Genomic DNA, 15,400 nt, shown 5'->3' with positions numbered 1-15,400 from the left:
CTTCCCTGCCTTTGTTGATTTTGGAAATTTCGGCGTGCAGTTTAATCGCTCTACCATCACAAAAAGCCACTCAGCAAGGTGCTGCTGTTCTCCCAATGTTCTGCTTCTTTTTCAAAGCTCCTTTCATTATTATAGGGCCTTTTGCAATTCTATGTGAACTTAGAATCACTTTCTCACTTTCAACTGAAAGCTTCGGGAAAGCTTCGGGAGGCTTCTGTTTGGGTGGCACTGGGTCTCTGCATCCGTTTGGGTGAACTAGGGTCAGCACTCCTGGGGCTCCTGACCTGTGAACAAAGCTGGATGTCCAGTCATGAAGTCTTTAATCTCTCCAGCAACGTTCTGTAGACTTTAGTTTACACACACGTTTTGTTGAACGTATCTGTTGTCCATGTTTTTAATGCTGTTGTGAATAGCTTTTAAATTCTTGATTGTTTTCTGACATAGAAATAAAATTGATTTTTGGGTACTGGTGTTATTTCTACAGTGCAGCCTTGTTAAACTTGCTTGCTTGTCCTAGTAGCTTTTGTAGCTTTTATTGAAGTTTTGTCATTAGTGATCATGTTATCTTAGACTAAAGACAGTTCTGCTTTCTTCTTGCCCATCGGTTAGCTTTTTGTTTCTTTTTCTGGTGTGAGTGCCCTGGACAGAAGCTTCGCTGCGGTATTGGTAGACATGGGAGGGCGGGAACCCTCGTCTTGTTCCTGATCTTGAGGAAGACATTTACCATCATGTTTGACATGAGCTGCACTTTCTCTCTGATGCTCCTTATCAAGTTGAACGAGTTCACATTTATTTCTTGTTTCGTGAGAGTTGTTTGAAGGCGAGCAGATGTCAGGTTTTATAAAATGCCTTTTTCTGTTCGGTAGAGATGATCATCAGTTTTTATTTTTTAGTTTCGTACTATGGTGAATTATATTGATTGATTTTCAAATGTTAAACAAGCTTACTTTTCTGGAATAAAGCTTACTTGGTCATGGTATAGTATTCTTTTAATATATTGGTGGGTAATTTCCTAAAATAAAATTTTGTTTAGTTTTTTTTTTTTTTTTTTTTTTTTGGCCTTTCTTTATGAGGGATATTGGTCTCTAGTCTTTCTTTTTTGATAATGTCTTTGGTTTTGAGATCTGGGTAATGCTGGTTTCAAAAATAAATTTGGAACTTTCTTTCCTAGTCAATCTTATGGATGTGTGTGTGGTGAATTCATGTGTTTCTTCCTTAAATGTTTGGTATAGTTCACAAATAAAACCATCTGGTTCTAGAGTTTGTTTTTTTTTTTTTTTTTGGCGGGGAGTAGGTGGTGGTAGGCATTAGTGCGGGTAAAGACTTGTAGCTGTAAATTCCATTTTTTAAGTAAATATAAGGCTATTCACCTTATTTTTCTGGTATTTTGTATCTTTGAAGAAATCCTGCATCGCATCTATGTTTTTTGAAAGTAGGCTTCAAGTTGTTCATAATACTCCATTATTACCCTTGTAATGACTTTTGAATCCATGATGATGTCACTTTTCTTATTCCTAATGCTGGTAATTTGGGTTTTCTCTGTTTCTTGATCACACTGTCAATTGTGTTAATTTATTCAAAGAACCGGATTTTTTATTTTATTCATTTCTGTTGGCTTCCATTTTGAGCTTTATTTATTTATTTATTTATGTTATTCTGCTAACATTGGGTTTAATGTGCTGTTCTTTTTCTAGTTGCTCCTGGAGGAAGCTGAGCTTCTTACTTGAGATCTTTCTTCTTTTCTAATGTAGGCGTTTTGTACTGTTAGTTCCTCCCTAATTAGTAATCACACATCCTAGTATGATGCGTTTTTCATTCAGATTAAAATATTTTCTAATTTCCCTTTATTTTTTTCTTTGACCCATGGGTTATTTAGAAATGCATCACTTTTTGGTTTTCAAATATCTGGACATGTTCGGGATGCCTTTCTGCTGCTATTTTGTAATTAAATTCCATTTTGGCGAGAGCGTGTACTTTTATGACTTGGATCCTTTTTTTTTATAAATTTTGGTACAATCTGTCTTTTATTTATTTATTTTTTAATTTTTAAAATTTATTTTCAGCGTAACAGTATTCATTATTTTTGCACCACACCCAGTGCTCCATGCAATCCGTACCCACCACCTGGCTCCCCCAACTCTCCCCCCCCCGCCCCTTCAAAACCCTCAGATTGTTTTTCAGAGTCCATAGTCTCTCATGGTTCACCTCCCATTCCAATTTCCCTCAACTCCCTTCTCCTCTCCATCTCCCCTTGTCCTCCATGCTATTTGTTATGCTCCACAAATAAGTGAAACCATATGATAATTGACTCTCTCTGCTTGACTTATTTCACTCAGCATCATCTCTTCCAGTCCCGTCCATGTTGCTACAAAAGTTGGGTATTCGTCCTTTCTGATGGAGGCATCATACTCCATAGTGTATGTGGATCACATCTTCCTTATCCATTCGTCCGTTGAAGGGCATCTTGATTCTTTCCACAGTTTGGCAACCGTGGCCATTGCTGCTATAAACATTGGGGTACAGATGGCCCTGCTTTTCACGACATCTGTATCTTTGGGGTAAATACCCAGTAGTGCAATCGCAGGGTCATAGGGAAGCTCTATTTTTAATTTCTTGAGGAATCTCCACAGTTTTCCAAAATGGCTGCACCAACTTGCATTCCCACCAACAGTGTAAGAGGGTTCCCCTTTCTCCACATCCTCTCCAACACATGTTGTTTCCTGTCTTGCTAATTTTGGCCATTCTAACTAGTGTAAGGTGATATCTCACGGTGGTTTTAATTTGAATCTCCCTGATGGCTAGTGATGATGACTTGGATCCTTTGAAGTTTGTTTAGACCTAAATTATGATCCAGGACATGGCCTATCTTGGCAAATTTTATGTAAACCCTTGAAGAGAATGTTTGTTCTGCTTTTCTGGGTAGAGTATTCTGTGTCAGTCAGATTCTGTTGACAGTGTTGCTGGGGTACACACTATCCTTGCTGGAACTCTATCTTTCTTCAAGAAGGTCCTGGGAAATTGACCATGACTTTATTTTCTCTGCTTTACTTTGCAGTTTTATCTTATCTGTTTGACCTACTGTATTGAGAAACTCTGTTATCCGGTTCATAAATGTTTAAAATTTTTTGAGCGTCTTGATCAATGGAGCCCCTTCTCCTTACGAAGTGACTTTCTAAATTTCTGTTAATGTTTTTGTCTGAGATCAAATAGTCAGTCCAGCCTTCTTCCAGCTAGTGTTTGGCATTCTGACATTCCTTCACTTTAATTGGGATGTTAGTCAACTTACACTTAATGGAGCCATTGGTTTGGTTATGTTCAAGTCCGTAGGTTTGCTCTTTGTTTCTACTTTTTCCATCTCGTCCTTGCTCCTTTTTCCTTTTTGAATTGATGGTATTTGTTTTGTGACGTCATTTTTATATTTTGGGGGTTTATTAGTTATAATGCTTTCTTTTATAAAAACTAGTGATGACTTTAGGATATAGGGCATACACCTTTAGCTTGTCACAGCCAGGCTTTGTAGGATTCTACACTACTTTCTGTATAGTTTAGGAACCGTACAACAGCATGCCATCACTTCTCTCCTCCTGACCTTTAAGCTACTGTCCTATATTTTACTAATGTGTGTGCTATAAATTCCATAATACATTGTTATCATTATATTTAAGCAATTATATGTTAATGAGATTTAAATAACAGGGCAAGAATCTTCTATATTTACCAATATAAGTATCATTTCCAGTGCTCTTTATTCCCCTCTGGAGAGCTGTATCTGCATCTGGTATCACCTCATTTCTGTACAGAGGACTTCCTTTTGTGTTCTTGTAGTGTTGGACTTCTTGTAAATTCCTTCAGCTTTGTAATTTCTGCAATCATCTTCACTTTGCCTTTGTTTTTTGTAAGCTTTTGTCTGGTATAGAATTCCAGATTGGCAGGGTTTTTTGTAGTCAACGAAAGAGGGTGCTCTACTGGCTGGCGGCATTGTTTCTGATGAGCAATACTCTTTCATCCTTATCTTTGTTCTTTCCTTTTTTGGTAGAAAAATGTTTTTTTTTTCTGTTTTTAAGATTTCTTTTTATTACAGGATTTCACTTCTTTTTAATTATGAGATGCTGTGGGATTCATTAAGTTTTTTTAATCTATGGGTTTATTGTTTTATCAAACTGAAGACTTTTCTGCTACTATTTTCTCAGGTTTTCCTCTCTCCTCTCTTCCATTCCTTGGTGTTCAAATCACACAGGCATTTTAGCTCTTGAGGTTGTCCCACAAGTGACCAAAGGTTGACCTGTTTTTCTTTATTATTTTATTTTTTGTCTTTTATTTTAGATAGTTGCTGTTGCTATGTCTTCAGAATCACTGTTTTTTCTTCTACAGTGTCTAATTTGTCCATCCAGTATAATTTTCATTTCAGGTTGGTAGTTTTTGTCTTCAGAATTTCTGTCATGTTATTTATTTTATATCTTTCATGCCTGCAAGAGACTCCAACATATGAGATACATTTGCGATAAATTTTAATGTTTTTGTTGGCTGATTCTATCCTCTATGTCAGTTCCGGGTTGGCTTGATTGATTAATCAACTCTCCTCATTATGACTTGTGTTTCTCTGTCCCTTTATCTGTTCATTTCTGATTGAAGGTCAGACATCATACAATTTACTTAGTTGTTGGATGTTTTCATAATCCCATAAATGTTTTTGGACTTTTTTCTGGGACTCAGTCAAGTTAATAGGAGGCAGTTTGATTTTTTCAGGTCTTGTTATTCTGGTCTGTTAGGTGGGTCCATAAGAACACACCATCTAGAACTAACTATGCCCACTATTGAGGCAAGATCTTCCTGCAGAGTTACCCAGTGGACCTTGAGTTATGGGATTCTTGCAATCTGTTTGTGGGAACAAACACTGTTTCTGGTCTTATGTCAGGCACAGCATTCTACTCTTTTGGGTAGTTTTCCCCTATCCTCATGTAGATGTTTTTTACCTGCGACATCTACTGGCATGGACGTTGCTCTACCTTGCTGAATATTACAGGACATCTTTTCGCAAAAATAGGTTCTCTCTGTGAGAAGTTCCTTCCATCAGTCTTCTGCTGTGCACACTCTCACCAGCTTGGGGTCCTGGAGTCTCTGTCCTATCACTTGGGTTCCTGTTCCCATGCTGTGGTTCTCAAGGAAGTGAGGGGGTAATGGTGGGGCTCATGCAGCTTGTTTACTTTCTCTCATAGATCACTGTTCTTCATTGCCTGATGTCTGGCATCTTGAGAACTATTGTCTTTTATGTTTCATCTGCTTTTCTATTTTGATCACCTCAGGTGGAGCAGTAAATCCTGTCCCTGTCACTCCCCTGGGGTGGTAGCAGAAGTCTTGCCTCCCGACTACCTAGTCTGACATTCTAGGCCTTCTAGGACTGACCTCAACCTGCATTTCCAATTTCCTGTGAGCCAGGAAGCAGAACCCCACAGGAGGCAGCTATGATGGCAGGTTGAGCTTGGATTTCCCAGCCTCTAGAACTGTGAGCAAGACATTTCTGCTGTTTTTTAGCCACTGGGTCTGTGATCATTTGTTATAGCAACCTGGATGGGATGCTGAACGCCCCTTTCCACCATCTTCTAGTTGTCACTTTTTGATGCTTCACAGACAGGAGGGTGTGAAGATGTTCTTTCCTTGTCTCATCCATATATATGTACTGAGCCCTTGCTGTAGATCAGGCACTGTGCTAGGTGCCGGAGATGATGATGGTGGCCTGAGCAGACACTGTGCCCTCTCAGATCCTCAGTCTAGCTGACAGGCACTTGTAATATGGTGTGGGGAGTCACTTGATAAGTCAAGAGTTGGGGTACGGCAGACAGAAGCAGGAAGCCACACAACACAGATATGGGGCCACAGCGGAAGTGATCTCCACAGTGAGACAGAAAGGAGATGCTCTGGGATGGAGTGGAGCCATGGGGTGAGTTAGGGGGGAGGGTTCTGGAAAAGCAAGGCTCATGTGAAGACCTGAATGATGCTAAAGATTTAGACATGAGCAAAGAGAGAAGAGAGAGACTTTTCCAGCCTCTTAAGAACTGTGGACTTAATGTTAAGAACAATATGGCACCATTGAAGGTTTTAGTCCAGGTACTGACATGGCCAAAGTTGTGTTTTTAAAATGCACTCCAGATTTGGTGTGGTCAGGGGAACAAGACTGGAGGCAGGGGGCCAGTCCATGTAGGAGGTGATGGAAACCAGAAGTAGACAGTGGCGATGGGGTGGAGAGAGCGGGTGTGGGGAGGCAGGATGCAGTGACAAACCAAATGTGAGCCTGGAGGGGAGGGCGCATCCAGGATGGAGCCCTGGGCTCTGTCCAGGCTGCCAGTGGACACCACACAGGGAGGTTGTGCAGAACAGGGTTTGCGAGAAATGCTGCCTGCTCCTCTGCCCGGATTGCCCTTCAGATCTTCCTTTTCTTTCATAGTTAATTGTTACGTTTCCTTGGCTTCCATAACATTCCACACAATCTTTAAGGCATTTACCTGGTACTGGAGTTTAGTGACGTTTAATTGTTCACAGTTTCTCTTGCTGGCCTGTGATTGCTGTGGGAGACGAGCTTGTGCGTTACTCTTCTCTGTATTCCCCCTGTTATTATAGTCCTCAGACAATGCCTCACACACAATAAGTGATTAATGAATTTTTGGTGACTCACATTAGCAAAGGAGATTATTTTTATGTGGCATCATATATGCATGATGGGATGCTGTCCAAATGAAGCTTTGTGCTGTCCTTTCCCATGTTCTTGAGGACTTTGTAGGCATGCATTTTTAATTTCAAGATCTAAATAGATGTGTCAACCATGGGAGGTCACACAGGAAATTCTTCGCTTGTTTTTTCCTTTCATTGTCATAACATTTATGATGCTGTAGAACCATGAGTGGTTTCCTGAGTAGGAGGCCTACAGGGTGATAATACCGCTGTCCAAGGTACCTGGGCAGCCCGCTCTTTGTCAGGTTTGATGCTAATAAGGATCAGGGAGCAGGAGGCAGCCTTGCAACACATTTTGTGGAAATCAGTCTTCAATAGGAGCGGAGCTGAGAGCTGCTGCCCTGCAGAGGCTCGGCTGAAAGGTGTTTGGAATCACAATCCGGGCACAGGGCTGGGAGGCAATTTCTATCAGCTGGGGATGTGCCTGCAGTTTATTGCTCCTGATAGAGTCAGTGCCCAGCGAGGTACCTGTTGATCTCGTGTCAGGACATCAGTGCGGAAATATCAGCTCCTGGAGGAAAGCCTTTCAGCAAAGGTATGAGAGACTCAGAAAAATCAATGCTCCTAATACAAAGATATTTCTGGAGGTGATCCTTTTAGAATGAAGAGACACCAAGCTCTTGCCACTACTTCAGATCTTAGACACAATATTTCTTTTTTAAAGAATCTGGATCTAAAAGGCAGGGTGGCTTAAAAAATACAAACAAAACCACTTACTTCTTGTCAAGGGAGCCTTTGGGGCAGTTCCAAAGCCAAGCCAGGCCCCTCTGACTGAGCCTCCTGGGTCTCCATTTTGGGCCCTTCTGCACACCTATGAACACGGTGACACTACCAAAGCAACACCCACACACACCCACCACGGTGATTCGCAGCCCTGCTCTGAATGTTGGGGGTGGGGGAGGGTTGTCTGAGGTTTGCAGTGATTTCTAGAACTTTGACTAATCCGTGTTTGCTTCTCCAAAACTTAACCACTAGTGGCACCTGTGCACGCGCTTCCATTTTTGTTTCTTTGTTCACTGTTCCTCTTCACTTTTCTGTGTTTTTTTTCCTCCCTGGTTTTTGGAACACTTCATTCCTTAAATATAGTATCTGATTTCCTGTGCTAGTGGTTTCTATGAGTTAGCTGGTCAAGCACGTTGTCCCCAGCCCCATGAGGGGGGCTTTATTATTGTTTCCATGTGGAAAATGGGGAGGAAATGGCATTTTGAGGTTTATTTTATATTCCTCCCATGGTATGTTTTCACCCTGCAGACAGCGGTATTATCACCCTGTAGGCCTCCTACTCCAACAAGGTGGATGGGCTGGGGGTCCTGGCAGGGACACATCCGTTCTTCCTGGCATTTGGCCTCTATCCTCTGCTCCAGAGACTTCAAAATGTTGAGTAACTTACCCAAAGCCTACTGGGGCTTTCCTGATGCTGGAGATTTGCCTCGACTACTGTGCACGCTGCCTCCCCTGGGCCTCTCTGGGATCATTTTCCACCGTGAGAGAACATAGTCTCTCTAGCACCTTCCAGACTTGTTATCTTGTTACTACACTTTGCATTTAAATCTTTGACTCATACGTGATTAATACTGTGTTTTGCTTGAAATGGAGAGACATTATTCATTCAATGGCCAGCGAGTTTCCCCAGAGCTGTTTGCCGAGTAAACCATCTAACCTGATACTTGAAATGCCACCTTCGCCATGTTCGAAGTTCTTGCCTGTGTTGAGTTCCTCATCATGTGTCGTTGGCCTGTGGTTCCTTCTGCATCGGTGCGTGCGTGGATGTCCCCCGGGGGTCTGCTCCATGGAGAAGCTGCCCACGCTGCCCTGGGAAAGGCAGCAGGTTCTCACAGTCCCTCTCGATTTTGGCTTAATCTTTCTTGTAATACTAGTCACACTCTAAAATTATCTCACCATTTATTAGTAGTTACTTATTTATTTTCATTTATTGCCTGTATTAGTCAGGGTTCTCCAGAGAAACATAAACTTTCTTATAAAGAATTGGGTCCCACAAGTTTGGAGACTGACCTGTTCCAAGGTCTGAGGTCAGCAAGCTGGAGACCCAGGAGAGCAGATGGTTTAGTTCCAGTCTGAGTCCAAAAGCCTGGGACCCAAAGAGCTGAGGTTGTCGCTCCTGTCCAAAGACTCCAGATTTAAGACCCAGGAAGGGTCTTGTTTCAAGAGAGGGTTAACTTTTTGAACTACTCAGACCTTCGACTGATTGGATGAGGCCCACCACCTTGAGGAGGGCTATGTGCTTTAGTCAGTCTGTGGCTTGAAATGTTAATCTTGTCCAGAAGCACCCACACAGACACACCCAGGATAATGCTTGACTTAATGTCTGGGAATCTGTGGCCCAGTCAAACATGCTAAACTCACCATCCTAATGCCTATTCCCCTCTTGAGCGGGAGCTCTAAGGCTGCATCCCCAGAAGTCAGAGCAGAGTCTTGCATACGGTAGCTAGCGAATGCGTACCTGATCAGGAGTGAACTCCACTGGTTTTAATAACCGTGCTTTCAGGATACGTCCTAACATCCAGCACTATAGATTCTCTCTCCACAGGACTGCAATATTTGAAAAAATCTAGAAAAATCTATTCCTATGCTTCCCTTGTGCTTAGAACAGGAGGAGCCTCCTCATAGGAGGCCTCTGCCCTCCATGCTCCGGACCTGCCCCCTCCCAGGCAGTCACGCACTTGGCCGGGGTGCAGCCGGCCCAGCCGCTGGCTTGTTTTCTGACCCTCATGGCCCAAACCCCTTCCTGCTTCGGGTCTGTTCCCCAGGCTCTGTCTTCCAGGCTCTCTTTCCATTTCTTTAAGACTTTATGTCTTCACAGTGCTGGTTGTTTTCTGTTGTGTTGTGAGCTATGGCACGCTTAGAAGTGGGAAACCAAGTGGACATACAGATGAACACATCACAGCAGGGAGCGTCTGGGTGGGTCCGTCCGGTGAGCGTCCAACTCTGGCTATCTGTCAGGTCATGACCATGGGGTCATGAGACGGAGCCCTGCGTGGAGTCCCGTGCTCCGTGGGGGCTCGTCTTGAGTTTCTCTCTCTCTGCCCCTCCCCCACCAGTGTCTCTCTCCAAAAACAATAGCACACAACAAATTACAATAGAACACACCCTTATATTGTCTCTACCTAGTCAAGGCTAAAGCTTTCTTAGTGTTCCGGAATCCCTAACCGTACTCTTACTATGTAGCTGCTGTCTTGAATGTTATGGTGTTCCCTTGATTGATTTTCTTAATAGGTTTTCTACCTAATTATGCATCCTTGATAAATAGAGTTTGATTTCTCCTGGCTTTGACCATTATGTCAACGGAATGCCGTAATCTCTGTTCATTTGTGTTTGTCTTCTGCTGCTCCGGATGATGTCTTTGAGATTTATCCATGCTCACTGTACTTGCAGGGCGGGCATTTTTATTGCTGTGTAACAGAACGTTGTGTAAATATGCCACAGTTGGAAGGTTTCCTGTTGGAGGACACTGGGTCACGTACAGACTGGGCTCTTGCTGATAATACTCCTGTGAGTGTTGTTTGTGAGGGTGCACCTGTCTGCAGCGGAGCAGTCTTTTGTGGATTGGCTGCATCATAGGGCTTACGTGTCTTCTGCTTCATCTCGACCAGATAAGCCAGGTTAAAGCTCCCCTCAGTAGTGACGGTGAGTCCCCGGGGCCCCTCTCTGCAACGGTGCTCAGTGTCACCAGTCTCTCTCTGGGCCATCCCATCGGGTGCCACTCAGGGGCTGTCCCGGCTACCAGTGAGACAAGCCGCGTTTTCATTTGTCTCTTTAGAATAAGTTTGCTAGTCGGATACTCACTGTGTCAAGTGCTTGTCGGTTCCACGCATGGAGGTTTGGATCGGCGTCGTACTGAGCGAGCAAATTAGTGACCTGTCAACTTTGTCACGTCTTTTCATCGACTGTTCTTCCTTATCTTTAAAATTTTATTTTTCTCCATTGATTCTGACACATCTTTTGTTGGATTTATTCTGACACCATACCTGATCATTTTTAATACTATTATTATTTTCAAATATTCATGTCACACCTTTTTGTTTTGGAATGAAGAAATACAATGATCTGATACAACTTTGAATAGGAAAAGCCTCCTACTAATTTTTATAATTCATGTGTAGGTTGTTGTGGGTTTTGCATACACACAGTCGTATCATCCCCCAAACCCAACAGCTTTCACCTTTTTCCGTCTCCAGCCTTTACCTCACTGACGCTGTGCGCTCTGCACTCTTCAGGCCAGAGCCCGTTGGTCGCTTCCACAGAGCGGTCTTCTCTGACCTTCCTGTGCAATTCTGTGCTGCTTACGCTTCTGCCGCGACACCTGTTCTTATTAAATATAATCCTTGCTTGCTTCAGGGGTGTCCCGCTCTCTCAGTAACACCTGGAAGGAAGGAACTGTAACTGTGTCACTCACTGATCCACACCCAAGCCCAGGACAGTGCTTGGCACGTTGTGGATACAGAAACACTTTTCTTGAGTAAAACAATTTTTGCAATCTGCTGCTAAATGTGCTTCTAAAACTCTGGTGAGTTCTTTGATTTCAATCTCCTTATATTTTTAGTTAATTTTGAGGAGCTATAATACAAGAAGTCAACAGAGCTACAGTAGTGATGAAATTACGCGCACATTGGCAGCACAAATGGGGAGGATTAGGAGGAAGCGGGTACGAGCCTCGCATCTCAGTGACCGTGCAAGGGACCAAGACACTTCTAGCATTGGGCCAACCAGACAAAAGCTTGGAAAATCAATAAAATTGTTGATGATGTAGACACGGGTTGTTTACATTCTCCATACAGAAAGTCTTTTTTTTTTTTAACCCAAAGTGCATTTACAATAAATGGTCAGGAGCCATGGAACAAAAGAGACCCATTCCAATTACAAAGAGTCTGTGAATACACATCAAGTGTTCTCTGCTTTTAAGACAACACATTTGGAACCTGGTAATAAAAGATGTGAGGAAAAGAGCGCTCTTTCGATCAGAGACTAAACTGTCGTTCGAGGTGATTACAAAGCTCTTAGAAGTTAGGTCCCTGGCGTCCAGGAGGATGCCTGACGCGCAGCTGGTGCTCAGCGAACCTGTGTTGATGGTAGATGATAACGTTCCCATCAGACAGGAAACCCTGTAGGATGTAGTGAAGTCATTTCTGCAGTAGATTTGGTGCTAGTGCATATACTCGACTCAAGAAGAAAGAGCTGTGAGTCAATATTGTGGGTTAAATACCTTCAGTTTCCTTTCTTCCATCCGTAAATTCCGCCAAGCCTCATCGGTACTAATTCTGGAGGTTTGGGTCACAGTGAGATGCCGTTTTATACCCACAAGACCGGAAGAACTTGGTGAGACTAAGTGTGGTCACGGACATGGTGAGGGGACTGTGGGTGTGAGCTCCTACAAGCCCTTGCAGAGCAGCATGGCGATTTCTAGTGACCATGGACAGGAATTACCTGGCGTCCCCTCTCGGGGCACTTGCAGCCTAAGATGTGCTCCGTGTTCCGACGGCAGCCTTGTTGGCAGTACGAACTCTGGAAAGCAGTCCAATGTCCACTGGCACCAGAACCGATGCAGACAGCAGAACTGACAGCAGAGTTACCACGTCCATGGAAGCACTTGGGATGTAGAATCCTATACGGAGATAACAAAGACTGAACCCAATCAACAGTGTATTAACTTGACAGATCATTAAAACATTGTTGAATAAAAAAGCAAGTTGTAGAATGAAAGTAGAGTTTGTCACTTGTGTTCTTTAAAAAAACACACAATCTCTCTATTGTTTGCAGGTTTATGGTTGTGTGTTGGTAAGACAGTAAGACAGGAACACAAAGGATAAATGTGTAATTCCTACTTATTGTTGCCTGTGGGAAGGCGGGGAAAGGAATGGGACCAGGGGACGGTACGGGGGGGATTTTTGTCTCACATTGGATTTTTCTCGAGCAGTAGGACATCAGAGCGGGAGAGCGGGAGGGTCTGCAGGACGTCCTAGGGGTCAGCTCCTGGGTCGGCACCATGGCCATGGCCAAGGGAGAAGTGAGCGGTCGTAGGAGCCCAGCAAAGACCCAGCCGCCTGCCGGGGCACGTGATGGAACTGGGAAACTCTCAGAGTTGCCCTTCGTGGGGTCTTTTCATCCCCTTCTCATCTGCCATTGGCGGTGGGCTTTCCCGGAAGGAGGGGCAACCCAGGGGCCAGGCAGTTCTCGTCAGGTGAGGCAATGCCCCCCTGCCCAGGAGGGCTGAGAGCGGAAGGTGGTCTTCAAGCAGCCCCACCGTCGATCCCGGATTCCTGAAAGGGTGTCTCCTGTCCTGGAACAGGAGACAAAGAAGAAACATGGGGAATAGTCTAAAACCCTGGGTGGCAGTTTGTGGATGTTTTGCTGTATTGTTTTTTACAACTTTTACATATTTTTCATATTTTTAAAGATTTACAAATATTTACCAAAAAGAGGGGACCCCCTGAGGGTCGCAGAGAATAAAGTTTGACCCTCCCCCCCTCCCCGGGAAGACAGCCTGTGCCTGGCCGGGGTTCTGCTGTGCAGTCTCTGGTCCTGGGGAGAGTCCGAGGTTCCGAATCGTGCGGCGATGGCCTTCCAGCTGTTCCATGGTGGTCGGGCCTGACGTCTGCTCCTGTGGTGAGGAAAAGTGGGGCAAGCTGTGCTTTCTTCCTTTTTTTTTAAGTTTTTTTTTTTTTTTTTTTTTTTTTTTTTTTTTTTTTTTTTTTTTAGTTTATTTGACAGAGAGAGAGAACATAAGTAGGGGGCGCAGCCGGCAGAGAGAGAGGGAGAAGCAGGCTCCCCGCTGAGCAGGCAACCGGATTCGGGGCTCGATCCCAGGACCCTGGGAGCATGACCCGAGCCGAAGGCAGAGGCTTAGCCGACTGGAGCATCCTCCTGCGGGACAGCCAGGAAATCCCGCAGCCGGACTGTTCCTGTCCTTACGATTGTTTCAGGGTGGGCCGAGGTCTGAGGGTGGGCTGCGGCTGCGGCTTCTCTCCAGTGCCCTCTTAAGTCCAAGGACTAAGCACTTCCGCTCGGTGAGCACAGCTCCCACCGCAGGCGAGTCCTCCGTCCTCATGAAGCTCGAAGGCCCCGGGGAGCGGCTTCTTGTGTGGGACAAGGCTTTTTCTGTGCGGCTCTCCTGCTTCCGGAGCCGCTTCCCTCAGGCCCCAAGCCTGGGTCCTTTTGGGACTACACGAAACTCCTCTGGCAGGTCTCTAGAAGAGCTGACACATTCTTCTCGTCTCTCTTTGTTTAACTTCATTTATTTTTGATAAATTAAGTAAAGATTCAGGACTCTAAGGAGTGTCAGTGAAGTTCCCCCAGCCCCCGCCCCAAGGGTTTCTTTTGTAAACTTTCTAAAGGGCATCAAATACCACATGAACCAACTTGGCCTTCACCCCGTGGGACGTAGGAGCTGGGGGACACGTCTGCGCGGGGGGACCGGTGCGTATTCTTGCCCACAGCAGGTTGGAAGTGTGCAAGTAGGTAGGTTGGAAGGGGTGGGAAGCAGTGACGTCACACGTCAGACTCGTCGGCGGCCTGAGTGAGGGTCACGGAGGTCCTTGTCCTTGGGCCCCAGGAGTCTGCAAGGTGGAGATGTGTCTGCAAAACCGGTGTGGGTATGGGGCTGCGCTGACGCTGGTGTCACGCTCGTCTCCTCGCGGCTGTCTACACTGTGTCTCGAACTGCTCTGCTCTCCTGCCGCCTTCAAAAAATATGCACGGAAAAGCCCGTTTCTCAGGTTACTGTTCAAGCTCCCTGACTTCCCTGAGATGCTGTTAAGCCAATAAGATCTGTTCTTCTGGGAAAACCTGGGGTATAAATCGCCAAGTAAATCCCATTTAATTATAGAAGTGAAATGCAGCATCATTAGAACAAATTGATGTGGAGCATTCATTATAAATGAGGTGGTTCCCGGCTGATAGGGAGGAAAGGTCCTTCCTTTTAGAATTCACCACCACCGTAGTGCAGTAGCCAGCTGTGTGCTTACTTTGTTTGCCGTCTGGCTCCTTTGCGAGGCTGGAAACTCCATGAGAGCAGGGCCCGGGCTTGTCCTGGTCAGCACATCATTGCATGACCCAGCTCAGTTCCGAAATGTTGGGGCTCGTGAAACGAGAGATGGACAGAATGTGGGTGACATACAGGGACCCCTGAAATAAGGTGAGTGTGTGCCTGTGTGCGAGTCTGTGCAAGGCTACACGTGTGAGAGTGTGAGTCTGCACGTATGTGCACACGCGTGGGTGAGACTATGTGTGTGCACACGTGTGAGGGTCTGTGTGAGTCTATATGTGTGTTCACATGCATGTGTGCAAGTCTTCACGTGTGCACACGCGTGTGCGAGTGTGAGTCTGCACATGTGTGCACACGCGTGTGCGCATGGGACAGGTTAGAGGGACACGGGAACAATCATGTCCACAACGTGAATTACCTTAACAAAAAGCCAGAAGCTCCCAACCAACCCTTTACAACAGGATATAAAACGCCCGTGAGCGTGTTTCACAGGCGGGGGGGGGGGGCGGGAGCTCATCATCTCGGAGAAGACGCGGTGGCAGCAGATGGTTTAAATGTCCATGAAAGCACGGCCCGGGACGGGGATGACTCGGCCTTCCACAGCCGCTGTTGGCAGAATGAAAGACGCGTCTGCCGGCCGCTGAGAGAGGCGGCGCCTGCGCCGGAGGGCGGGGGG

The sequence above is a fragment of the Mustela lutreola genome, chromosome 4 (genome assembly GCF_030435805.1).
Source record: "Mustela lutreola isolate mMusLut2 chromosome 4, mMusLut2.pri, whole genome shotgun sequence".
Classification (NCBI taxonomy): domain Eukaryota; kingdom Metazoa; phylum Chordata; class Mammalia; order Carnivora; family Mustelidae; genus Mustela; species Mustela lutreola.
The sequence above is the reverse complement of the archived record's forward strand: the minus strand, read 5'-3'. Positions refer to the sequence as shown.